We start from the raw sequence: 26,666 nt of genomic DNA, 5'->3' as shown, positions 1-26,666 counted from the left end.
ATCATATGCAAAAGTGCATGCATGCTCCATGGTCACCCCCGCCACCTCTCCAGACACCACGACCCCTGTATGGCCGAGAGGCTTGGGTCCATGACAAACCATACTAACCTCAACGTAAGTAACCGCTATAGAGCGGCTGAGGCGTTTGGTACGGTAAGTAGTTATCTAACTCTCTAGCATCAGAGTCCCTGACTACTCACATCACAGGCCCCCTAACTACTGAACCCTCTAGACGCACTATGCAAGAGTGTTCAAGGCAAACAGAGTATGAAACTGAGCAGCCTAGTGAGTAGGACAGGACTAGCTCCACTCCTAGCTACCACTCTCCCTCAATGGCCGAATGGACAGCTAATATGTCTGAAGCTAGCTCATACCTAAAGGAGCTGGTGGTCTTCAGACCATCCACCGGTATGACTAGTGACTAGCTCATACCACAGGGGAGCAAATGGTCGTCAGGAATGTAGTGTATGATGACATGATATAATAATCATAATATAGCATACCATCATCAATCATGTAACCTCAGAAAACACCTCCAATAATCACAACAGACATGTATGCATGCACCACAACACAAAATGGTCAATCAACTATGCAACTCCAACAACACATACTCATCACGTGTAGACTCAACATCAATATGCATGATCAACACGCTAACCGAATCAACCGGACACTCCTATGATACAAACTCTACATGTGCATATGTATAGAGTCCATATATCAAGAGTCGAGACTGTAGTGAATTAAACAAGATTATATCAAGGGTCAAACAAAATGACAAGCAGGAAAGCAATCAATAACCAGAGTTAAGGAATGCAACCTAAATATCCAATTATAACCATGCTTTATAGTTCAAAGAACTAAATAGGAGATAAGAAAGAAGTACCCGCCTCAATATATCTCGTATCGACAGAACCACCCACGTCACGCAGCACGTCGTCGATCAAGGTCCTGTATCACATGAAATTTTGATGTAACTATATATGTGTACACTACAAATAGGTGAATTACCTTTAAATAAATAACCAACTGAAAGTAATAGCTACTGTGATTACTATTCCTTCCACTGGTAAAGCTAAATTAAATCTCAATCTAGCTCAACTCATCCCAAAACAAAATTCCCATTAAACCCTTAATTATCCCTAATCCTTCCCTTATCACCTAACAAGAAGCAAACCTAAACATCATGGAAATCCATTTCAAGTTTGGATACATCTACATTTGCAAATCTCTGTTTCAAGAAAATCTCATCTCACTGTTAACTAATCTTGTTCAACACCATATACAAAAATTCCAGTAAACATAGTACACTCAAAGCCTTCTATAACTGGACAACACAATTCACAACTCCTATTGATTCCATCATTGATCTAGGTCAATGAATACACTGGAGTTACTGCAACTAAGGTTAGATCAAGAGAATAGAACAAGAACTAACAGTGTATCAATTTCCTACAAGCAGTAAACTACACAACGCATCTTCACTGGTCGAATCAAGAAGACAGAACAACTAGGAATCACCATGACAATCTGTTACAACAATAACCAATTGATTTCCTTACCTCTGTTTCTTCAATCACTGAAAACGATCGTAGTTTCGATGGAGGAAAGAAATCCCTAACAGAACTGTGGTGGCCGGGAACCAAAACACAAACCCCTGCTTCCCAGAAAGATCACCCGAATCAATTCCAGAAAGATAGATTAGAGGTTCGAATTCATGATCAAAAAGGAAAATCGAACCGCTTACCTCAAGATCATGGCTAGAGCACGATCACAGATCCGGTGGAGAAATCGATCTAGTCAAGCTATGGTGGCCAGAAACAAGACACCGATCTCTGCTTCCCAAAGAAAACCACCCGAATCAACACTAGAAAAGGATCAAGGTTCGAATTCACAACCAAAACCAAACCCTTACCTCCAAGATTGAAGTTAGGGCAACGACTTGTTCTTGCCGACGAACAGGGACAGAGATCGGGAAGGAACAATGGTTGTTACCTCCTCCAAACAATCGATGCTGGCCTGATCCAACGTCGGTGCCCTCGTTTCCCCTTCGACTGTAGGCGAAAACATGATCCGTCACGACTGCTTGCCGAGACCAAGGAGGGGAGAAAATGGCTGGGCAGGAGGGTTCGGCTGTAGCTAACCCCTTCTTCTCAACTCTCCAAGATCTGCTCCTCGCCGGCAACCCCGAGAGAAGGAGAAGTCGTCAATCTCGGTCATGATCGCGTGGACTCGAGAAAGCCATGAAGAACAGAGGGAGAACAGAGGAGAGGAAAGTCGAGGAAAAAGAAAGGGCTTCGGCGCTTTATAGCGAGGTTAATCCAAACCTTAGGTTAGCTTAATTAAAACCTAAGTTTAACCTTAATCAATTCCCACTTAATTTGGGTATTCCAAACCTGCCTCCATATAACCCCATCGATATATCCCTCAAAACAAGTCATATGGACTCCGTTTAACTCCATAAAAAATTCTTAAAATTCTTAAAAATTTTCCTAAGGTTATTCCATGTAACCCTAAAAATAATTTCGTATATATTACATTCTCCCCCACTAATAAAAATTTGGTCCCCAAATTTATCACTACCCGTTAAAAAAAGAAGTAGTAGATAAACTCATTCTAGTTACTGAAATAAATTTTACTCACCTTCAGTAAACAGGTGTGGGTAATTAGCCCGCATCTTATCTTCCAACTCCCAAGTGGCTTCTTCATCTGAGTGATGCCGCCATCCGACCTTGACCAGCCGAATTGTCTTGTTCCGCAACTGACGCTCTTTACGGTCCAAAATCCGAATTGTAATCTCCTTATACGATATATCTGGCTGAAGAACAATCGATACATCTATGAGAATATGCGAAGGATGTGGTACGTATCTCCTTAAGATAGACACATGAAATACGTCATGCACCCCAGTCAGTGATGGTGGTAGCGCCAGTCGATTCGCCACCTCCCTTATCCTCTCGAGAATCTGGAAGGGCCCAATATAGTGAGGCGCCAACTTACCCTTCAACCCAAACCTTTTTACTCCTTTCGTAGGGGATACTCGTAAGAATACATGATCACCAACAGAAAACTCTAAAGGTCTCCGTCTCCGGTCCGCATAACTCTTCTGTCGATCCTGAGCTTCTGACAACCTGCGCCTGATAGTACGAACCATCTCTGCATCATGCTGAAGGCTCTGTGGCCCCAAAATCTGTGTTTCCCCAATTTCTACCCAATGGGTAGGAGATCTACATGCTCTGCCATACAATGCCTCATAAGGTGCCAACTGTATTGCCGAATGATAACTGTTGTTGTAGGCAAATTCTACTAAATGTAAATGGTCCTCCCAACTACCTTCGAAGTCCATGACACATGATCTCAATAGGTCCTCTAGTGTCTGTATGGTACGCTTCGACTGACCATCTGTCTGGGGGTGGAAAGTCGTACTGAGACATAACTCTGTACCCATAGCCTGCTGTAGATTCTGCCAGAAACGTGAAGTAAACCGCGTATCTCTATCCGAAATAATACTGAGAGGTACTCCGTGAAGTCTAATAATCTCTCTACAATACAACTCTGCTAATCGATCCAATGACTCCGTCCTACGGATTGGAAGGAAATGAACAGATTTGGTTAACCGGTCAACGATTACCCAAATCGTATCATGGGCTCGCCGAGTTCTGGGCAGTCCCACGACGAAATCCATCGTGATGTGCTCCCATTTCAATTCCGGTATCTGAATCTTCTTAAGCAAACCAACAGGTCTCTGATGTTCAGCCTTCACTTGCTGACATACAAGGCATTGTGCAACGAAATCCGCAATGTCTTTCTTCATGCCAACCCACCAATAAGAACGCCTCAGATCACTATACATACATGTACCACCAGGATGAATCGCAAATCTGGATCGGTGTGCTTCCTGAAGTAGGTCTTCCTTCACAGAAGATGATTCAGGAACACACAAACTCCCCTGGAAATATAGAATTCCATTTCCATCGCAAGAAAACCCTGTTTGCTGTCCTGGAATAACTCTGTTACACAAAAATTTCAGATGTTGATCCGTAGCCTGAGCTTCTTTAATCTGCTCGACAATGGATGACTTGACAACCATAGATACAAGAATACCCTGCTCAGTCTGACCCTGCTCTACTAAACCCAACTTAGAAAATTTCTGTACCAGTTCTGTAACCATCACACGGTGACAGGCAAGAACTCCTCGGGATTTCCTACTCAACGCATCAGCTACCACGTTAGCTTTCCCTGGGTGGTAGTTGATCGTACAGTCATAGTCCTTCAAGAATTCCATCCATCTTCTCTGTCTTAAGTTAAATTCTTTCTGAGTAGATAGATACTTAAGACTCTTATGATCCGTTAATATCTCAAAGGTAACTCCGTATAGATGGTGTCTCCAGATTTTTAGCGCATATATAATAGCGGCTAACTCCAAGTCATGTACCGGATAATTCTTCTCATGCTCTTTCAACTGACGTGAGGCATAAGAAACTACTCGTCCATGCTGCATGAGTATTGCACCTAACCCCTGTAGTGATGCATCTGTATAAAGCACGAAGCCATCATCTCCAGAAGGAAGTACTAGTATAGGTGCAGAAATGAGTCTTCGCTTAAGTTCCTGAAAACTCATCTCGCAAGACTCTGTCCAGCAAAACTTCACCCCTTTCTTGGTCAGCCAAGTCAAAGGCAAAGCTATGCTAGAGAAACCCTCTACAAACCTCCGGTAATACCCAACCAAACCAAGAAAGCTACGAATCTCCTGTACAGACTTTGGCTGCTCCCAGCTGGTAACAGCTTCTATCTTTTGTGGGTCCACGGATATACCACTGCTAGAAACAATATGTCCCAGAAAACCCACAGAAGATAACCAGAATGCACATTTGCTGAATTTTGCATAGAGACGTTCTCGCCGGAGCGTCTCCAATACTATACGAAGATGTCGCCCATGTTCTTTTTCGGATCGAGAATATATCAAAATGTCATCGATGAACACAATAACAAACTAAACCAAGAACTCAAGAAATACCCTATTCATCAGACCCATGAAAATTGCTGGAGCATTGGTAAGCCCAAAGGGCATTACCAAGAACTCATAGTGTCCATAACGAGTACGGAAGACTGTCTTCTGTATATCTGAATCCCTCACACTTAGCTGATGATAGCCAAAGCGCATATCAATCTTTGAATATACACGAGTATCCTTGAGCTGATCAAACAAATCCTCTATACGTGGCAGTGGATATTTGTTCTTAATAGTCACTACATTCAGCTGCCGATAGTCGATGCATAATCTCATTGATCCATCCTTCTTCTTCACAAAGAGTATCGGAGCTCCCCATGGAGAAACACTACGACGGATAAACCCTCTATCCAGCAGCTCTTGTAATTGCACTTTTAGCTCCTCCAATTCTTTAGGTGCCATGCGATACGGAGCCTTTGATACCGGTGCTGCCCCCAGAATCAACTCAATTCTGAACTCCACTTGCCTTTTTGGGGGCAAGCCGGGTAATTCTTTTGGAAATACGTCAGGGTACTCCTGAACTATAGGAATGTCAGAAAGCTGTGTTGTATGATCCTGATCAATCCTAATCATAGATAACAAATACCCCTGACAACCTTGAGACAATAATCTCTTAGCTTGCATTGTTGAGATGACAGAAATCCCCTCATCCTTGGAACCCATGAATACCCAGGATGGTAGACCCGGAGGTCTAAATGTAACTACTCTCGCGCTGCAATCGACGGTAGCATAATATCTAGCCAACCAGTCCATACATAAAATGATGTCAAATTCTAGCATATCTAGAACCTGTAAGTCCACCATAAGGATCTGACCATCGAAGTCTAATGGACATTCCTTAATCTCATGACTGATACTTAGAATCTCTCCCAAGGGTAAAGATACCGCTAATGAGTGAGTCCGACGAACAAGTAATCTACAAATCTTATACCGAAATATCCAAGAAATGAAAGAATGGGAACTACCAGTATCTATCAATAATTCAGCAGGAAATGAATAAACAGTAACCATACCGCGAAAGACCGATCCCTCAGCCCGCTGTGCCTCCTCGCGTGTAACAGCATAAACTCGTCCCACCTCGGCACTCGATGGCGGCATCCTTAAAGTAGGCTGACGTGGAATCGGAGGAGAGTAAGCTGCGGTGAGGGTACTGAGGCTGAGTTGGTGGCTGGAATGCCGAATAAGGCTGAGATGGAAGTGCAGGGTCTTGCTGTGCCGGATACATCTGATGGGACGCCGCGGTGGAATACTGCGTGGCCGTTGGCATCACTGGGCACTGCTAACTCTGAATGTGATATGCATGTGCCTGAGAAGGTGGAATATGCTGCGGATGTGGGATACCCTGTGTCTTCTGCGGTCCCTTCTGCCTTAGAGTCTGAGTAACCTGACTCCCTTGAGCAGCAACTCTGGCACCTCCATCTGTGCCTTCAGTCCGCAGTCGCGACTCACATGACCTGGAAGCTTACAGTAGTAACACACCTTTTGACCCAGTGGACAATTGGTCTTAGAGTGACCCTCCACACCACACTGGAAACATACTAGTCCACCGGATTGATCCTTCCAGTGCTGTTGAGAGGGACGAGAGGAATCAGCTAACGATCGTGCTATCTTTGGTAAGTGATGAGACTCTCCCGAAGTAGCCTGCGATCCATGCCCTTTCCTCCGTCTTTTCTGACCTTGGTTCTGTTGTCTCTGATTAGGAGGAGTACCTTGAATCCTTTGTTTATCCTTTCCCCGTTCCTGGGCAACTTGCTGCTGTATCATCTCAATCATCAAAGCTCTATCTAACGCCTCCCGGTAAGTACTAGGAGTAAAACCAGACATCCGGATACGAATATAAACCGCAAGGCCCTGGGTAAACTGGTCTAACCGATCGCTGTCCTGAGCAACAAGCTGCGGACAATACTCAGCTAATCGGTTAAACTTTGCATCATACTCCATCACAGATCGATCACCCTGCTTCTGATTTAAGAACTCCTGTCGACGAGCCATACGATAGGGGGCCAGAAAATACTGTCTCTTGAAACCATCACGGAATAGGATCCAGGTAATACTCTGATCTCCAAACAGTGCCTTCTGCAATTTCCACCAAGTGACAGCCTGATCTCGAAGATGGTACGCAGCTAACTCAGCCTTTTCTTCCTCGGTACACGACAAATACTCGAAAGTATCCTCCACATTTCCCAACCAAGAACGAGCAACACTCGGGTCGAGAACTCCATGGAATAAGGCGAATCGGTACTTTACCGATCGAGCTAATAGTGGGATACGAGCTCTATCCCTCACCCAAGGAGTAGCAACAGGAGTACGGATAACTAAGGGTAATATAGGAGAACCCACCTGAGGCTGTAAACCCTGATCTCTCATAAGGACCTGATGGGTCTGTCCATGATTATCTGTCTCAACCTCTGTAGGATTCTTAGAAGAATCCATCTCCTGTTCAACCGGCTCAGATTCGACTGATTCGATATGTTGTCTCCGTGGTTGTCCCGGACCACGGTGATGCATAGCTGTCGACCCGTGTCGTGCCATACCTCAATAATAAGTAAGACTAACAAAATTTTAAATTAATAGTAAGACAACTTACATCCTATAGCTTGGAGATATCCTACCGTGCCTGGTCCCAATATCCGGAAAGTCATATTGAGGACATATGAATCGCGAGTATAAACCACGTAAGTCTCGTAAACCTCGTAAAACTCGCCTCGAAAATCCAAACCACGAAATAAAACAGGAGTCGTAAACCTCGCTCTGATACCACTAAATTGTCACGCCCCGGGTGAGTCTCTACCGAAAAATTTCGACAGCATCTCCCTTGTACCGTTGACAATCTGAATCTCACATACATGCAATATACATCAGCCACATGCGGCTGGAATATATGTACACAAAAGAAACAACAACCACGCAGTAATACTCACAGCCTACTCGGCTGGATAAAAGAACTAACAACAATCATGCAACTAATATGTAGCCCACACGGCTATATCAAAGCACAACAAAGAGAGGAAGAGGAAACCCACAAATACCAAAGTCCACGAAACACATCATAGATACAAGTCCACAATACACGTATCCAAACATAGTTCGTTCTCACAACTCTAAATCCAACAAATACGAAGAGTAGGAAAAGAGAAGCAAAACCGATAAGAGTCCTCGGATATAACGTGGGAAGTGGGACCGACTGGCAGTGTACTCTAAGCAGCTCCATATCATCTACCTACTAGCTGAAATCAAAATGGGATAGACGGGGTGGTGACTATAGGAAACTCAACGGGTAATAGATAGAATAAAACATGGTTTACATAATAAAGTAGATATCAAGAATACAGTCTCCATAAAAGAAATAAGACCATGCTGTCCAAATATAATACATCTAACCCTATATGTTACAACAATACATGAACATACCTAACATAACAAAATGCACATAACATAAATGTACATATCCGAAAAGAAACAATACCATAATACCATGATTCGTAAACTCACCGAGGCAACAACATACTCCTGACACCTGTGCAATACATATACGACTGCAAATATATGTAAAGTAAATGACATGTATGCAGCATGGCATCCAAATGTAACAACCATAGCTCAATCAAGTGCAACATATCACAAACACATGCAACTAGTATCTACTAGGCATGTATGCAAACATAACTCCACAGATGCACCGCGCATTATATGCAAAAGTGCATGCATGCTCCATGGTCACCCCCGCCACCTCTCCAGACACCACGACCCCTGTATGGCCGAGAGGCTTGGGTCCGTGACAAACCATACTAACCTCAACGTAAGTAACCGCTATAGAGTGGCTAAGGCGTTCGGTACGCTAAGTAGTTATCTAACTACCTAGCATCAGGGTCCATGACTACTCACATCACAGGCCCCCTAACTACTGAACCCTCTAGACTCACTACCCAAGAGTGGTCAAGGCAAACAGAGTATAAAACTGAGCAGCCTAGTGAGTAGGAACGACTAGCTCCACTCCTAGCTACCACTCTCCCTCAATGGCCGAATGGACAGCTAATATGTCTGAAGACTAGCTCATACCTAAAGGAGCTAGTGGTCTTCAGACCATCCACCGGTATGACTAGAGACTAGCTCATACCACAGGGGAGCAAATGGTCGTCAATAATGTAGTGTATGATGACATTGTTGGTTGCTACTCGGAAAACCTAAAGGTTCCACTGTACAAAAATTTGTACAAAGGTCTTAACCTTTTCCTAGCTACCATGTGTTCTTTTAAATTAAATTTTGGATCGCCTGCTGAACTTAACACGTTTGATCCAAAACTTAATCTATTTGTTCTTTTAGGTTTTGACCTAGATCTCCTGCGGAACTTAACACGTTTGATCCAAATCATGTAAGTTATTAATTCCATTAAATATTATTTTCCAAAATTGGTTCCCAATACTGACGTGGCGAGGCACATGGCCTTCTTGGATATGGGAGCAACCACCACCGACTAGACAAAACCTTTTAAGGAAAGCTAATATTTAATTTCCTAAAATAACTTTAGGTCAACCGAAAAGAACAATCAAATCACAAGGAAAAGAAAAACAAAAGAACACTATATCGAAAACAAATTCAAAACACTAGAATCGTATGTCTATTGTATTTAGTATTATTTCCAAAAATAACAGTATGATGCGGAAAGGAAAAATACTAGTTATACCTTTTAGAAAGGCCTCTTGATCTTCTACCGTATTCCTCTTCTAACCTCGGACGTTGTGTGGGCAACGATCTTCCGAGATGAGAAACCACCAACACACCTTCTTCTCCTACTTGCTAGGTTCGGCCAAAACAAGAGCTTCACAAAGGATGAAGAGAAAACACCAACCAAAACTCCAAGGGATGCAAGCTTTCTCTCCTTCTTCTTCTTCTTCTCCAAGTAGTATCCGACCACCACAAAAGCTCCAAGCAATGGAAGAGTTTCGGCCACCACAAAAGAGGAAGAGAAGGAAAGAGGTTGGCCGGCCACAACACCAAGGAAAAGAGGGAGAGAATAATAGAGGTTGTGTCTCATGAAGGCACCCCAACCCCCTCTTTTATATTCCTTAGCTTTGGTAAATAAGGAAATTTAATTATAATAAAATTTCCTTAACTTTCCTTGACAACAATTAATTAAGAAAAATTAAATAAAATTTCCTAATTAATTGTATAATGGCCGGCCACCTCATGGAGAGCAAATAAGACAATTTTCAATCAACAATTAAAAATTCCTTATTTGTCTTCGGAAATTTTAAAAAATAAAATTTCCCTTTAAAATCCCTTTATGGTTGATAAAAAGAAATTTCTATAATTTTAATTTTTCAACATATGAATAATTTACAAAGAGAAAAACTAAAATATCTTTCCTATCTACAAATAAGGAAAGAGATCTAATCTCTTTTCTTAATCTTTTGTAGAAGAGATATTTTAATTTTAATTCAATCCAATAAATTATATCTTCCACATAAGAGAATTTTAAAATTAAAATTCTTTTTAATTTCATTAGGTCCGGCCCCTTCTAGCTTGGGTTCAAGCAAGGGCCGGCCACCCATAAACCATGCTTAGGCCGACCCTAGCTTGATTCCCAAGCTAGCTTGGCCGACCCCCTTTAGGTGGGTATAGAAAGTGGGTATAGGTGGGCATAGTACTCTATAAATAAGAGGCTACGATAGGGATCGAGAGGAGGAATTGGTTTTAGTCTCCCGATAAAATTAAGCATCCCGTGTTCGCCCCGAACACACAACTTAATTTTATCAATAATAATTCATTCCACTAGAGAACTATTTTTGAACTACCGCACCAATCCCAAATTACATTTCTGGGCTCCTTCTTATTATGAGTGTGTTAGTCTCCCTATGTTTAAGATGTTAAATGTCCACTAATTAAGTGAGTTACTGACAACTCATTTAATTAATATCTTAATCTAAGAATAGTACCACTCAACCTTATCGTCATGTCGGACTAAGTCCACCTACAGGATTTAACATGACAAACCTTATGAGCTCATCTTGGGGACATTATCAACCTAGATTACTAGGACACAGTTTTCTTCTATAATCAACAACACACACTATAAGTGATATCATTTCCCAACTTATCGCGCATATTGATTTATCGAACTAAATCTCATCCATTGATAAATTAAAAAATAAATATCAAATATATGTGCTTGTTATTATATTAGGATTAAGAGCACACACTTCCATAGTAACTGAGGTCTTTGTTCCTCTATAAAGTCAGTATAAAAGAAACGACCTCAAATGGTCTTACTCAATACACTCTAAGTGTACTAGTGTAATTATATAGTCAAGATAGACTAATATCTAATTACACTACGACCTTACAATGATTTGTTCCTTTCCATTTTGGTCGTGAGCTACTGTTTATAATTTATAAGGTACTGATAACATCATCTTCTGTATGTGACACCACTTACTATGTTATCTACAATATAAATTAATTGAACAACTACAAACAAATGTAGATAATTTGACCAAATGTGATTCTTTATTCAAAATAAATGTTTACAAAAGCTTAGGCTTTCAGTATACACTCCAACAATCTCCCACTTATACTAATGACTAAGCTGCCATATCTTCTGCCATACATCTGATTCTCATTCCCTCCACATGCTGATCGAAAGCTTTCGCCGGAAGGGCCTTAGTGAAAGGATCTGCCAGGTTATCTGCTGATGCAATCTTGGCGATGACAACTTCTCCTCGCTTCACGATATCTCGTATCAGGTGGTACTTGCGCTCTATATGTTTACTTACCTTATGAGCTCGCGGTTCCTTCGAGTTTGCAACTACACCGCTATTATCACAATAAATTGTGATGATTTTGGGCAAACCAGGAATCACATCTAAGTCCATTAGAAAGTTCCTGAGCCATATTGCTTCTTTAGCTGCCTCAGAGGCTGCTACATACTCAGCTTCCATGGTTGAGTCCGAAACGCATTTCTGCTTTACACTCCTCCATGCAATGGCTCCACCTCCTAAAGTAAACACATAGCCTGATGTAGACTTACTGTTGTCCCTATCTGATTGGAAATCTGAATCCGTGTAACCCACAGGGAGCAAATCATCTGCTTGGTAAACTAGCATATAATCTCTAGTCCTTCTCCGGTACTTTAATATATGCTTTACCGCAGTCCAATGTCCTTGTCAAGGGTTACTCTGATATCTGCTAACCATGCCCACGGCAAAACAGATATCAGGTCTCGTGCATAGCATTGCATACATAAGGCTTCCTACAGCCGAAGCATAAGGAACTGCTTTCATGTCCTCTATCTCCTTTGATGTCTTCGGAGACATCTCTTTAGATAGAGCTACTCCATGCCTAAAAGGTAAGAAACCTTTCTTGGAATCCTGCATGCTAAAATGAGCAAGGATTGTATCTATATATGAAGCTTGGGACAGACACAACATTCTTTTCTTGCGATCCCTTATAACATTGATCCCAAGAATGTGTGCACAATCTCCTAAGTCCTTCATATCAAATTGCTTGGACAATCATACCCTTACGTCTGATAATACCTTGACATTGTTGCCAATTAACAAAATATCATCTACGTATAGTACAAGAAATACCACCACGTTTCCGTTACACTTCTTGTATACACAAGACTCATCCGGACACTGAATAAATCCATATGACTGAATTACTTCATTAAACCAGATGTTCCAAGACCTTAAAGCTTGCTTCAGTCCATAAATGGACCGATTGAGCTTGCACACTAGATGCTCTTTGCCTTTTTCAATAAATCCTTCTGGTTGCTTCATATGGATGTTCTCTTCAAGACTTCCATTAAGGACAGCTGTCTTGACATCCATTTGCCAAATCTCATAATCCATATGAGCAGCAATGGATAAGAGTATCCGGATAGACTTAAGCATGGCTACCGGTGAAAAGGTCTCCTCATAATCGATTCCCTCTTTCTGAGTGTACCCTTTCGCAACAAGCCAACTTTGAAGGTTTCTACCTTCCCGTCTGTCCCTCTTTTCCTTTTGTAGATCCACTTGCATCCAACGGCTTTTACACCATCAGGTGGTTCTACAAGATCCCAGACCTTATTAGAGTACATAGACTCTATTTCAGAATTTACTGCCTTTTGCATCTATATCTTGGAGTGCTTCGTCATATGTTCGGGGATCAGGTTCATGTTTACCCGGGATCAAGTCCGAAGACTCTCCCAAAAACATGAATCTTTCAGGCTGCCTTACAACCCTCCCACTACGACGAGGCACTGTCTGTGGTTGTGTATCATGTGTGACACATGTTGCAGTCTCTTGTGGTACTTCATCTTGTACTGTTGGTACTGAAGTAGACGTGTCCTCTCTAAGTTCTTCTAAAATAACTTTGCTACTGGGCTTGTGATCCATTATATAGTCTTCTTCTAAAAATTGGGCATTGGTGCTAACAACGACCTTCTGGTCTTTAGGACTATAAAATAAACCACCTTTCGTTCCTTTGGGATACCCCACAAATACGCGAACTTCTGTACGAGATTCTAACTTATCAGCATCTGGTTTCAGCACTTGTGCTGTACTACCCCAAATCCGAATATGTCTTAGACTGGGCTTTCGCCCATTCCACAATTCTGTGGGAGTAGAAGAAACTGATTTAGAAGGTACTAAGTTCAGAATGTACACTGCCGTTTCCAGAGCGTATCCCCAAAACGAATTTGGTAATTCTGAATAACTCATCATTGATCTAACCATTTCCATAAGAGTCCTATTCCTTCGTTCTGCCACACCATTCTATTGGGGTGTACCAGGTGCGAACTGTTGGGATTGAATCCCGCCCTCTGATAAGTAATTCCTAAACTCTCCTAAGAGGTATTCGCCACCACGATTAGACCGTAGTGTCTTGATACTTTACCTAGTCATTTCTCCACATCAGCCTTGTACTCTTTGAACTTATCAAAGCACTCGGACTTGCGGCGCATTAGGTAAATGTATCCATATCTTGAATAATCGTCTATAAAAGAGACAAAATATTCAAAACCTCCTCTTGACTGGACAGACATAGGACCACACAAATCAGAGTGAACCAATTCTAATACTTCTTTGGCTCTATACCCCTTGGCCTTAAAAGGCCTCTTGGTCATTTTACCTTCCAAGCAAGATTCACAAGTTGAAAATTTTTCCAATTCTAATGAACCCAAAAGTCCATCGGCCATAAGCCTCTGAATCCTACTTAAGTTAATATGACCAAGCCTTAGATGCCAAAGATATGCTTGGTTCATTTCCAAAGGTTCTTTTCTCTTATTAGAGTTAGAAGATGAGTTATATAAATTTCCTTGTTTTGCTTTGTGGGAGAAATTGGATTTAAAGTATACAAATTGCCAACTAATGTACCAGAACATATAATCACTTTATTTCTCTTAATAACTACATCGTTACTAAATGAAACTGAATATCCATCCAAAAATAGTTTAGAAACTGAAATTAAATTCTTTCTAAAACTGGGTACATAAAGACAATTTCTTAAAACTAAATTTCTATTTCTATTAAAAGATAAGTAGACATCTCCCATTGCAATAGCCACCACCTTAGTAGCATTGCCCATGTAGACGGTAATCTCTCCTTCAGATAGTCGTCGGGTTTCCTGGAACCCCTGCAAAGAATTGCAGACATGATCAGTGGCTCCCGTATCTACACACCAGGTGCAGGTAGATAACACCGCTAAACATGTTTCAACAACTAGAGCATGAGATATACCTTTGTTGTTCTGATTCCTACGAGGACAGTCCGCCTTCCAATGCCCTGACTGCTTGCAGATGAAGCACTTGCCCTTTGGCTTCTTCACTCCAGCTTTAGGTCCTGTACTCTGAGATTTATTCACTTTCTTTACTGAACCAACTTGTTTCTTCTTCTTCTTTCCTTTTGGTTTAGAAGTAGAACCATTTTCAGCATAGTGAATATGAGAATTGTGACAAAACAAACCTTCTGCTGCCTGAAGTTCTGTCAGTAGTTCCACCAATGAATATACCCTTTTGTTCATATTGTAATTCAGGTGGAATTGCTCAAAACTTCTAGGTAGTGTTTGGAGGATCATATCGATCTAGGTTTCCCCATTAATTTCTCCTCCAAGGATCTGTATTTCGTTCAGATAAGCCATCATCTTTAGGATATGATCCCTCACAGGAGTATCCTCTTGCATGGTGGCTGTCATTATCTTTCTCATGGCTTCTTGCCTAGAAGCCCGATCCTGATGACCAAAGAGTTCCTTGAGATTGTTCATAATATCATAGGCTGTTGGTAAATCTTGATGCTGATGTTGCAATACATTTGACATTGAAGCCAAAATGTAACACCGCGCCATCTCATCTGCTTTTACCCATTTCCTATGATATTCAATCTCCTCTTGGGTAGATTCCCCAGTGAGTGCATCAGGACAAGGTTCAGTCAGTACAAACCTATAGCTTTCAGCAGTAAGAACAATGTCCAGGTTCCTTTTCCAATCTATGTAATTAAGACCAGTAAGTCTATTCTGTTGTAGTATGATGGACAGTGGGTTGAAAGTCATCCTAAGAATCACAAATAACTTTTGGTCAGAACTCTAAATTTAGAATAATATTGATTCCTCAAACAATACTATTTTAAATTAACCAACGCCTCAAAACACCGTGAAATTTGTATGCCACGATAGTGTGGACGTATACAAATTCAACATTTGTAAAAGGAGGGTTTAACCCATTAATTTTATTATCTTGTCAACCTAACTTTTTGACAAATAAAATTAATAGTTGGTATCCTTTGGTCACACGAATAATAGCAGTGACTCCGATGGGGAGGATACTATTAAACGTGCCTAAGTGTATACCATTACTTGACACTAAGTCCATTAATAAGATTGTGCCCCTTCCGATGGGGAAGATCTCATGCTCTTAATTAACTTCCTATAGTCATCCAAAATGGAAGTTTGTTCTAGTGATCCACAAACAAGCTCATCCGATATGGAGGAAGGCACTCAGAGCCAACGCGCAAGCTTGTTTGCATCACTTACAAACCAGTAATGGAGACCATGGAATTTATTTAAAATTCCTCTCCCACTTAGATATTTATAAATGAGGAATTTTAACTATGCTAGCCTACTAGACTTGTATACTATCATGCACACACAGCACAATATAAAAGCAATAAATGAAAAACTAATTTTCAACTATTATGACTTTTATCTATTGTTGTCCTCCGTGTGTCGCCAACCCTAGCTGCTGCCATCTCTGGCCACCGCCACCGGGTCTAGTTGTCGTATCCATCTTGCTCCTTGTTCCGCTGCGCCTCTGGTCCTCAAAAGGTTCCATGCCTTGCAAGATTCGATCCGCGACATAAATAGAATTTTACATTTTCCAATCCTATATTTCTCGAAGGAATGTACATGTAAACTAGATCAAATATAAAATAAAAATTTACATCCATCGATCCTATATTCCATAAAAGGAATGTACATGTACCTAGATCAAAAATAAAATTCTAATAAAACTAAATACAACTCCTGCTGTATTTTATAATACAATCATGCACACACATATAATTTCCCTTGACATGTCCAAGGGTCCAATCACACACATAAAAAAAAAACTATAAGCCATAATAGTTGTATCCTGCATCCACAAAGTTAGCACATCCTACTATTAACCTGCCAAAATTATGTATGACATGTGCATAATTAAACTAATACCAAATACACAGAGGCAAAACCCTAGCTCTGATACCAATTGCTGGTTGCTACTCGGAAAACCTAAAGGTTCCACTGTACAAAAATTTGTACAAAGGTCTGAACCTTTTCCTAGCTACCATGTGTTCATTTAAATTAAATTTTGGATCGCCTGCGGAACTTAACACGTTTGATCCAAAACTTAATCTATTTGTTTATTTTAGGTTTTGACCTAGATCTCCTGCGGAACTTAACATGTTTGATCCAAATCACCTAAGTTATTAATTCCATTAAATATTAATTTCCAAAATTGGTTCCCAGTACTGACGTGGCGAGGCACATGGCCTTCTTGGATATGGGAGCAACCACCACCGACTAGACAAAACCTTTTAAGGAAAGCTAATATTTAATTTCCTAAAATAACTTTAGGTCAACCGAAAAGAACAATCAAATCACAAGGAAAAGAAAAACAAAAGAACACTATATCGAAAACAAATTCAAAACACTAGAATCGTATGCCTCTTGTATTTAGTATTATTTCCAAAAATAACTAGTATGATGCGGAATGTAAAAATACTAGTTATACCTTTTAGAAAGACCTCTTGATCTTCTACCGTATTCCTCTTCTAACCTCGGACGTTGTGTGGGCAACGATCTTCCGAGATGAGAAACCACCAACACACCTTCTTCTCCTCCTTGCTAGGTTCGGCCAAAACAAGAGCTTCACCAAGGATAAAAAGAAAACACCAACCTAAACTCCAAAGGATGGAAGCTTTCTCTCCTTCTTCTTCTTCTTCTCCAAGTAGTATCCGGCCACCACAAAAGCTCCAAGCAATGGAAGAGTTTCGGCCACCACAAAAGAGGAAGAGAAGGAAAGAGGTTGGCAGCCCACAACACCAAGGAAAAGAGGGAGAGAATAATAGAGGTTGTGTCTCATGAAGGCACCCCAATCCCCTCTTTTATATTCCTTAGCTTTGGTAAATAAGGAAATTTAATTATAATAAAATTTCCTTAACTTTCCTTGACAACAATTTATTAAGAAAAGTTAAATAAAATTTCCTAATTAATTGTATGATGGCCGGCCACCTCATGGAGAGCAAATAAGACAAATTTTAATCAACAATTAAAAATTCCTTATTTGTCTTCGGAAATTTTAAAAAATAAAATTTCCCTTTAAAATCCCTTCATGGTTGATAAAAAGAAATTTCTATAATTTTTATTTTTCAACATGTGAATAATTTACAAAGAGAAAAAATAAAATATCTTTCCTATCTACAAATAAGGAAAGAGATCTAATCTCTTTTCTTAATCTTTTGTAGAAGAGATATTTTAATTTTAATTCTCTCCAATAAATTATATCTTCCACATAAGAAAATTTTAAAATTAAAATTCTTTTTAATTTCATTAGGGCCGGCCCCTTCTAGCTTGGGTTCAAGCTAGGGCCGACCACCCATAAACCATGCTTAGGCCGGCCCTAGCTTGATTCCCAAGCTAGCTTGGCCGGCCCCCTTTAGGTGGGTATAGAAAATGGGTATAGGTGGGTATAGTACTCTATAAATAAGAGGCTACGATAGGGACCGAGAGGAGGAATTGGTTTTGGTCTCCCGATAAAATTATGCATCCCGTATTCACCCCGAACACACAACTTAATTTTATCAATAATAATTCATTCCACTAGAGAACTATTATTGAACTACCGCACCAATCCCAAATTACATTTTTGGGCTCCTTCTTATTATGAGTGTGTTAGTCTCCCTGTGTTTAAGATGTTAAATGTCCACTAATTAAGTGAGTTACTGACAACTCATTTAATTAATATCTTAATCCAAGAATAATGCCACTCAACCTTATCGACATGTCGTACTATGTCCACCTGCAGGGTTTAACATGACAAACCTTATGAGCTCATCTTGGGGACATTATCAACCTAGATTACTAGGACACAGTTTCCTTCTATAATCAACAACACACACTATAAGTGTTATCATTTCCCAACTTATCGGCTTATTGATTTATCGAACTAAATCTCACCCATTGATAAATTAAAGAAATAAATATCAAATATATGTGCTTGTTATTATATTAGGATTAAGAGCACACACTTCCATAATAACTGAGGTCTTTGTTCCTTTATAAAGTCAGTATAAAAGAAACTACCTCAAATGGTCCTACTCAATACACTCTAAGTGTACTAGTGTAATTATATAGTCAAGATAAACTAATACCTAATTACACTACGACCTTCCAATGGTCTGTTCCTTCCCATTTTGGTCGTGAGCTACTGTTTATAATTTATAAGGTACTGATAACATCATCTTCTGTATGTGACACCACATACTATGTTATCTATAATATAAATTAATTGAACAACTACAAACAAATGTAGATAATTTGACCAAATGTGATTCTTTATTCAAAATAAATATTTACAAAAGCTTATGCTTTCAGTATACACTCCAACAGACATGATATAATAATCATAATATAAGCATCATCATTATCAATGCAAACTCTCTAAACCTCGTAAACACCTCCAATAATCACAACAGACATGTATGCATGCACCACAACACAAAATTGTCAATCAACTATGCAACTCCAACAACACATACTCATCACGTGTAGACTCAACATCAATATGCATGATCAACATGCTAACCGAATCAACCGGACACTCCTATGATAAAAACTCTACATGTGCATATGTACAGAGTCCAGATATCAAGAGTCGAGAATGTAGTGAATTAAACAAGATTATATCAAGGGTCAAACAAAATGACAAGCAGGAAAGCAATCAATAACCAGAGTTAAGGAATGCAACCTAAATATCCAATTATAACCATGCTTTATAGTTCAAAGAACTAAATAGGAGATAAGAAAGAAGTACCCGCCTCAATATATCCCGTATCGACAGAACCACCCACGTCACGCAGCACGTCGCTAATCAAGGTCCTATATCACATGAAATTTTGATGTAACTATATATGTGTACACTACAAATAGGTGAATTACCTTTAAATAAATAACCAACTGAAAGTAATAGCTACTGTGATTACTATTCCTTCCACTTGTAAAGCTAAATTAAATCTCAATCTAGCTCAAGTCATCCCAAAACTAAAGTACCATTAGACCCTTAATTATCCCTAATCCTTCCCTTATCACCTAACAAGAAGCAAACCTAAACATCATGGAAATCCATTTCAGGTTTAGATACATCTAAATTTGCAAACCTCTGTTTCAAGCAAAAATCTCATCTCACTGTTAACTAATCTTGTTCAACACCGTATACAGAAATTCCAGTCAACATAGTACACTCAAAGCCTTCCACAACTGGACAACACAATTCACAACTCCTATTGATTCCATCATTGATCTAGGTCAAGGAATACACTGGACTTTCTGCAACTAAGGTTAGATCAAGAGAATAGAACAAGAACTAATAGCGTATCAATTTCCTACAAGCAGTAAACTACACAACGCATCTTCACTGGTCGGATCAAGAAGACAGAACAACTAGGAATCACCACAACAATCTGTTACAACAATAACCAATTGATTTCCTTACCTCTGTTTCTCCAATCGCTGAAAACGATAGCAGTTTCGATGGAGGAAAGAAATCCCTAACAGAACTGTGGTGGCCGGGAACCAAAACACAAACCCCTGCTTCCGAGAAAGATCACCCAAATCAATTCCAGAAAGACAGATTAGAGGTTCGAATTCACGATCAAAAAGGAAAACCGAACCGCTTACCTCAAGATCACGGCTAGAGCACGATCATAGATCCAGTGGAGAAATCGATCTAGTCAAGCTGTGGTGGCCGGAAACAAGACACCGATCTCAGCTTCCCAAAGAAAACCACCCGAATCAACACTAGAAAAGGATCAAGGTTCGAATTCACAACCAAAACCAAACCCTTACCTCCAAGATCGAAGTTAGGGCAACGACTTGTTCTTGCCGACGAACAGGGAAAGAGATCGGGAAGGAACAATGGTTGTTACCTCCTCCAAACAATCGATGCTAGCCTGACCCAACATCGGTGCCCTCATTTCCCCTTCGATTGTAGGCGAAAACACCCGATCGTAGATCCATCACGACTTCTTGCCAAGACCAGGGAGGGGAGAAAATGGCCAGGGAGGAGGGTTCGGCTATAGCTAACCCCTTCTTCTCAACCCTCCAAGATCTGCTCCTCGCCGGCGACCCCGAGAGAAGGAGAAGTCGCCGATCTCGGTCACGATCGCGTGGACTCGAGAGAGCCACGAAGAACAGAGGGAGAACAGAGGAGAGGAAAGTCGAGGAAAAAGAAAGGGCTTCGGCGCTTTATAACGAGGTTAATCCAAACCTTAGGTTAGCTTAATTAAAACCTAAGTTTAACCTTAATCAATTCCCACTTAATTTGGGTATTCCAAACCTGCCTCCATCTAACCCCATCGATATATCCCTCAAAACAAGTCATATGGACTCTGTTTAACTCCAGAAAAACTTTTTAAAATTCTTAAAAATTTTCCTAAGGTTATTCCACGATAACCCTAAAAATAATTTCGTATATATTACTTATGGTGTTGCACTATTCACATCACCATATTTGGGATGAGTTTTGGTGTATGGGTTGGAGCAATTTGGTGTCAAATTGACACTAAATTTGGTGTTTTGGTGATGGATTGGAGATGCCCTCAGTATCAAGAGAAACATAACATTTATTTCCCTAGTAACCTAACTCAGTCTCAAAGGGGTGAATTGCTAGTTTCCACTCACGATAACTATTTTTTATCCCTTATTTTTTCCTTCTTCTTCTTTTTTTTAATGTTTGCAAAGTATCAAACTTGAACAAACTTTAATTTTTTTTTTGGGATTGATTTTTTCAAATGAGCTTACATGATCTGAGTTTATCCAGTAACCAAAATGTAGTTCAGAGGTCACCATAGAAGCAAGAGTACTAGTCCGGTTCTATGAATCATGACTACTTTAAAAAATATCTACCATCAAAGACAAGAATAATGTGAAGAGATCCTAAAACTAGGCCAACACTCAAATTCTTCTAGTAATAACAATGCTCACTTCATGCTACTTTGGATAGGAAAATAAAGATCAATATGCATACTAGCATACCAAATCACACAACATAAATATCTAGATGAAATATGCTAGTATTTTCTATTAAGGAACAAACAATTCTGTTGTGATGAATGATGCAACTAGGAAAAATTAATTATGCAAAAGAAATAAGCAAAAACTAAACTAAACCAAATGCATCTAATGCATCCCCTCAGACTTAAACTTTTCATTGTCCCAATAAAAACTAAAAATAATGTGGTGGAGATTAAGAGTAAGAGAAGTTACCAAATGATGCGTGCCAAATGCCCATGTCATTAACTTCTCCATCATGTAATTGAAGTTACCAAAAGAAGATTGACAACAAAAATTAAGTAGAGGATACATGTTTATTATAAAGAACTAAATGTTGGTGCAATCGACCTAGGTTTTGATCGGTACGATCATAGTTTTGATGTGTGTGTCAAAGAGTTTAAGTTAGGTTCATCCTTGTATTTGATATGTGTATTTGAGTTGTGCAGGTTCGCAAGATACACATGCGACTCAGGTTGATGGCTTCGGGTCCGGTGAAGGATGAAGCATCCGAGGGACCGTGGACAAGGCAGCGAGGACAAAGGCCGAGGGAAGCAATTTCGAGGCATACGCGAAGGATGGCATTGAGGACGAGCCGCAGGCTTGAATGCATCCGAGGGACGAGAGCCAAAGAAAGTATGCTTGAAGGTTCTGGTAAAGCTGCAAAGGAAGCGTCAAAAGAGTCGTAAGGGTGAGGGTACGAGTACACGAGAGATTGTATTCGGAGTAAAAACATAAATTCTAGGGTTTACTGTAGCAGCACTGTAGCGTTAATGTAGTGTTACTGTAGCAGTACTGGGCACGAACAGAATGGTTCTGTTCGTTCGGTCGGTGTAGATCAGTCGATTGCAAGTTTTAGCAGTCGACTGCTAGTTTTAGCAGTTGACTGGTATATGACCGTTGGTGCTGGAAAGTAGCCGTTGGCTACCTCCAACGGTAACACCAGTCGACTGCATGTTTTAGCAGTCGACTGGTGCCGAGATGAGTTGATATGATGATCAACTCTCTCCTCTTATTTAAAGAAAGCTTTGGGGCTTGAAGGAGGTTACTCATGCTTATTGAATAACTCCTTGTCATTGCCCAAAAGCCTCCAAGCCTACTCTCTTCCTCCTAAACCTAAGTTCATCATTGTAAAGAGGAAGAGATCCTTTGTGAGAGGTTTGCTCCACCGAGAAGGAGAAAGCTCTAGCCGGAGATTGCCGGGGACTGATCCACCGAAGGATCAAGGGCTCGTCCACCTCAAGGGCACGCCGTGGAGTAGGAGCAAGCAATCTTCGAACCACATAAAAGAATCGTGTTAGCGTTTGTGTTCTTACTCATTGCTTTCTTGTTTTAGTTTCATTTCCGCTTGCGCAAACTAACCGTGTAGAGAAGAAATCAAAGTTGGGGGTGACCTAGCTATCCAACCCCCCTTCTAGCCGGCCACCGATCTCCTACACTTAAGACATAAAGAAAACAAGGAAAATGAACTTGGGTTGCCTCCCAAGAAGCGCTTGTTTAAGGTCATTAGCTCAACCACTTAATTAGATTCATCGAAATCTCGCTCTTGGAGGGGTAAGATATTTCATCACCTTCTTACCAAGGGCTCTTATTATGGAGGGAGCTTTCATCAAAAAGTGATGAATCACTCTCTCCATCTTCATCTTCTTGGAAATTTTTTCAGGACGTCGAAGCCGGTTTAGATTGAGCTTCCAATTATAGGCCCCATGAAAATCTGCACACCTAAAAGAAAACCATACCTCTCCCAAGCATGCTATATTAGGTAGAACTAGAATCTTATTAAGATGAACTGAGTATGTATCACAAATTGAATCACATCCAACAAAATCTACTATTGGTACATTTATGAAATTTTCCAAAAAATCACAAATGATAGTTCTTCATGATTCTTGCCACTTCTGAACTTAAAATTATTATCATTTACACTAGATCTTGTCTGTGTAGGAGGAAGGTCTTCCTTGAATCATTTTGAAACTATGCTATTAATGTTTTCCCCCAAATGTTTGAACTCCTCATTCTGTGACTTGTGAATTTCAACAATTTTGGGTGGTTGAACTACATTTTGATTGACAGGATCTCTTGCATTTATGGTTGCACTTCTTGAATTTTTGAGGGATATTCCATCCAACTTTTGTTCAACCATTCATGGAGGTTCAATGTTACTTGATCAATTAATGTATATGCTTCATCTACACTCTTGTCCATAAAAGAACCTCCAGCTGATGAATCTAACAAACACCTATCCAAGAAAGAAATTCCCCTATAAAATATGTGCAGGGTCAGCCATTTTTTCAAACCATGATGAGGGCACTGTCTTTGTAGACTCTTGAATCTATCCCATGCTTCAAATAATGATTCTCCATATATCTGAGCAAAATTTGTGATGCAATTCCTCATATAAATTGTTCTACTTGGAGGGAAAAAATGATCCAGAAATTGCTTTTCCAATTGCTTTCAACTTGTGATGCTTTGAGGATGAAGGGAATATAACCAAGTCCTAGCTTTATCCTTGATACTGATAGAAAATGCTATCAATCGAACTGCATCTGCTGACACTCCTTCACAATTCACCATATCACAAAGCTCTAGAAACGCTTGTTCATGTGGATACCGTAGAGGCACGAACGTGAGATCGTGCTATGATCCGAGCTGTCGGGAGATCATGTGCATGCACCAAAGGTATAACCTATGAATTAGAGCAATCGACTTTGGCCTCAAGGAGTCCATGTCTATCTGAAAGGGAATGTGTTAGAAGCGGATAGACATGAAGGAAATAGGAATGAAGGAAATAGGAATGAAAGTGCATAAATGAGAAATAAGGCATAAAAAATAATGAATGAAGGAAATAGGAATGAAAGTGCAAGAATAAAGGATAATGAATAAATAATAAAGAATTAAAGAATTTAAATAAATATAGAATTATCTAGACAAATTCTAATGTAAACTAACTTGATTTAAAACATTCAATCCCTGGCAACGACACTAAAAACTTGATGTGCAATAACTGCAAGCGCACAGTTGCTATCAAGTAATAAAATTTATAAAGTTGATCTCATGAGCTTTGAATTTTAAATGTTAGTTGGTTCTACACTTTGAATTTAAGTAGACAAAATCGATAGATGTTTGTTTTCATATGTTTGAAAGTAAAGCAAGTAAATTGAGTAAGTCCTTAGTTCTGAAGATGTTCTAGGTTAAATGTTTCATTGTAATGGTGGATGTTGTGCTACAAATTGAGTTGTTCCTAGTCCTCTGCTTGTATGTTTGCAAGATAGTCTAAATATCTACCGAATTCTACCGCGTGATGGTGTATTGGAGTGCTTTCCCTACTAGTAACCAAGTATACCATCAAGTGAAGAAGTTACTAAGAGAGTCTGGATTTTCAATAGAGTACCTCCCATCACAAGGTCTCCCCCGGGTATACGTCCTTAAATTGCGCAGGTCACTTGCGTAGCATATGATTAGGGGAAGTCTATTATGTCAAGTGATAAACTTATCCATACATAGAATCATCCTCCCTTAGGAGGTTGTGTTCCATATAGAAGGATAGTTACCATAGATACTCAACTCCAAACAAGTATAATAAGGCCATGTCGAGCTATATCGGAACACACACTCAAAAGTAATGGCGATTTATGCATATGATCAACAAAAATTTAGGTTCACACACAATCCCGATATAGACAGACAACAATGTATCTAATTTATAATTGAGATCTACGTATACATAAATGCAATCTAGATAGATAAATTCATGTTCGTAAGGGAAAGCCTCTATGCAAGCATTTCATCAAAAAGAACAAGTGCATATAAGCTTCATCAAACTAGGACAAAGGTAATTCCATAGAATTTACATCATCCACACATTACAATTACATCCTACATCCAAGAATAGATAAAATCTACTCCATAATAGCTAGAAATGCAATATAAAGACTCATAATTATAGAAATCCAAGAGAAGGAGGAGGAAATCTTATCCTTTGATGTCGAGTGTGTTAGTATTAGTCCTAATACCAATTATAAGATGATTATAAAAGGCTCTTTTTGTATCATATTTCATTATTAATAAAAGGCAAAGTTGGTTATTATATTTCTTTCAATACAGTGCCAAATGAATAAGTATAATAATGTCCTAGAGTATAGGTTCTAATCTACAACATATCAATTGGTTGAATTGATAGTGAGATATTGTAGATATACATAGAACACTACTCGTAACTATTCCTAGTTAATTATTAATATACAAGGACAATATTAATGCATTGAGACTAGCTATAGGTCAACGGATGACTTAATCTCACAAGTCATGGATATGAGATATCAGGTTGACACATGGGTATATATTAGAAAATATATACTGAATGACCCGCCATAAGAATGTTTCATGGATCATTGTATGAGTATCATAAATATTCTCATATGACTATTGATATGAATAGTTCTTAGACCTAAAGTCACTACGGTTCCCTACATAAGGCGTTATATACTTTGGTATCGGTAAACATCACCTATAATAGGGTGGACTATAAAGTTGATCACTGGGTATGCAATAACTTTGGCAGAGGGATGTGAGTGATGTTGATGGGATCTATCCTTTCCATATGACGAAAGTGATATCTATGGGCTGGGCCCCTTAATTAGTAGTAGGACACAAGAATGTATAGCCATGCTTAAATGAGTCAATATGTGATATTAAGCTTATTTGTTTTAGTGTGTCTACTTAGAGATCAAGAAACACAAAGATTGATAAGAGCATAACATGGTCTATGCCTCATTGTTCAATCTAAATATCAAGGATAGAGGGAGCAAGTCATACAAGATAATAGCCACAGACAGGTTAGGTCGGATCTCGACTTGCTTGTCACTTGAGT

At 39.7% G+C, this 26,666-nt stretch overlaps 1 non-coding gene across 1 annotated transcript; it reads left to right on the top strand.

Moving 5' to 3' along the window:
- Nucleotides 1–24,089: 24,089 nt before the first annotated feature.
- LOC122025818 lies at nt 24,090–24,195 on the top strand. Its single transcript, XR_006123844.1, has one exon. It is a non-coding gene; the product is annotated as a small nucleolar RNA R71 (small nucleolar RNA).
- The last annotated feature ends 2,471 nt before the right edge of the window (nt 24,196–26,666 follow it).

This window comes from Zingiber officinale, chromosome 9B (assembly GCF_018446385.1).
Source record: "Zingiber officinale cultivar Zhangliang chromosome 9B, Zo_v1.1, whole genome shotgun sequence".
In the NCBI taxonomy this organism is placed as follows: Eukaryota; Viridiplantae; Streptophyta; class Magnoliopsida; order Zingiberales; family Zingiberaceae; genus Zingiber; species Zingiber officinale.
This window is presented reverse-complemented; position numbering and strand designations above follow the sequence as displayed.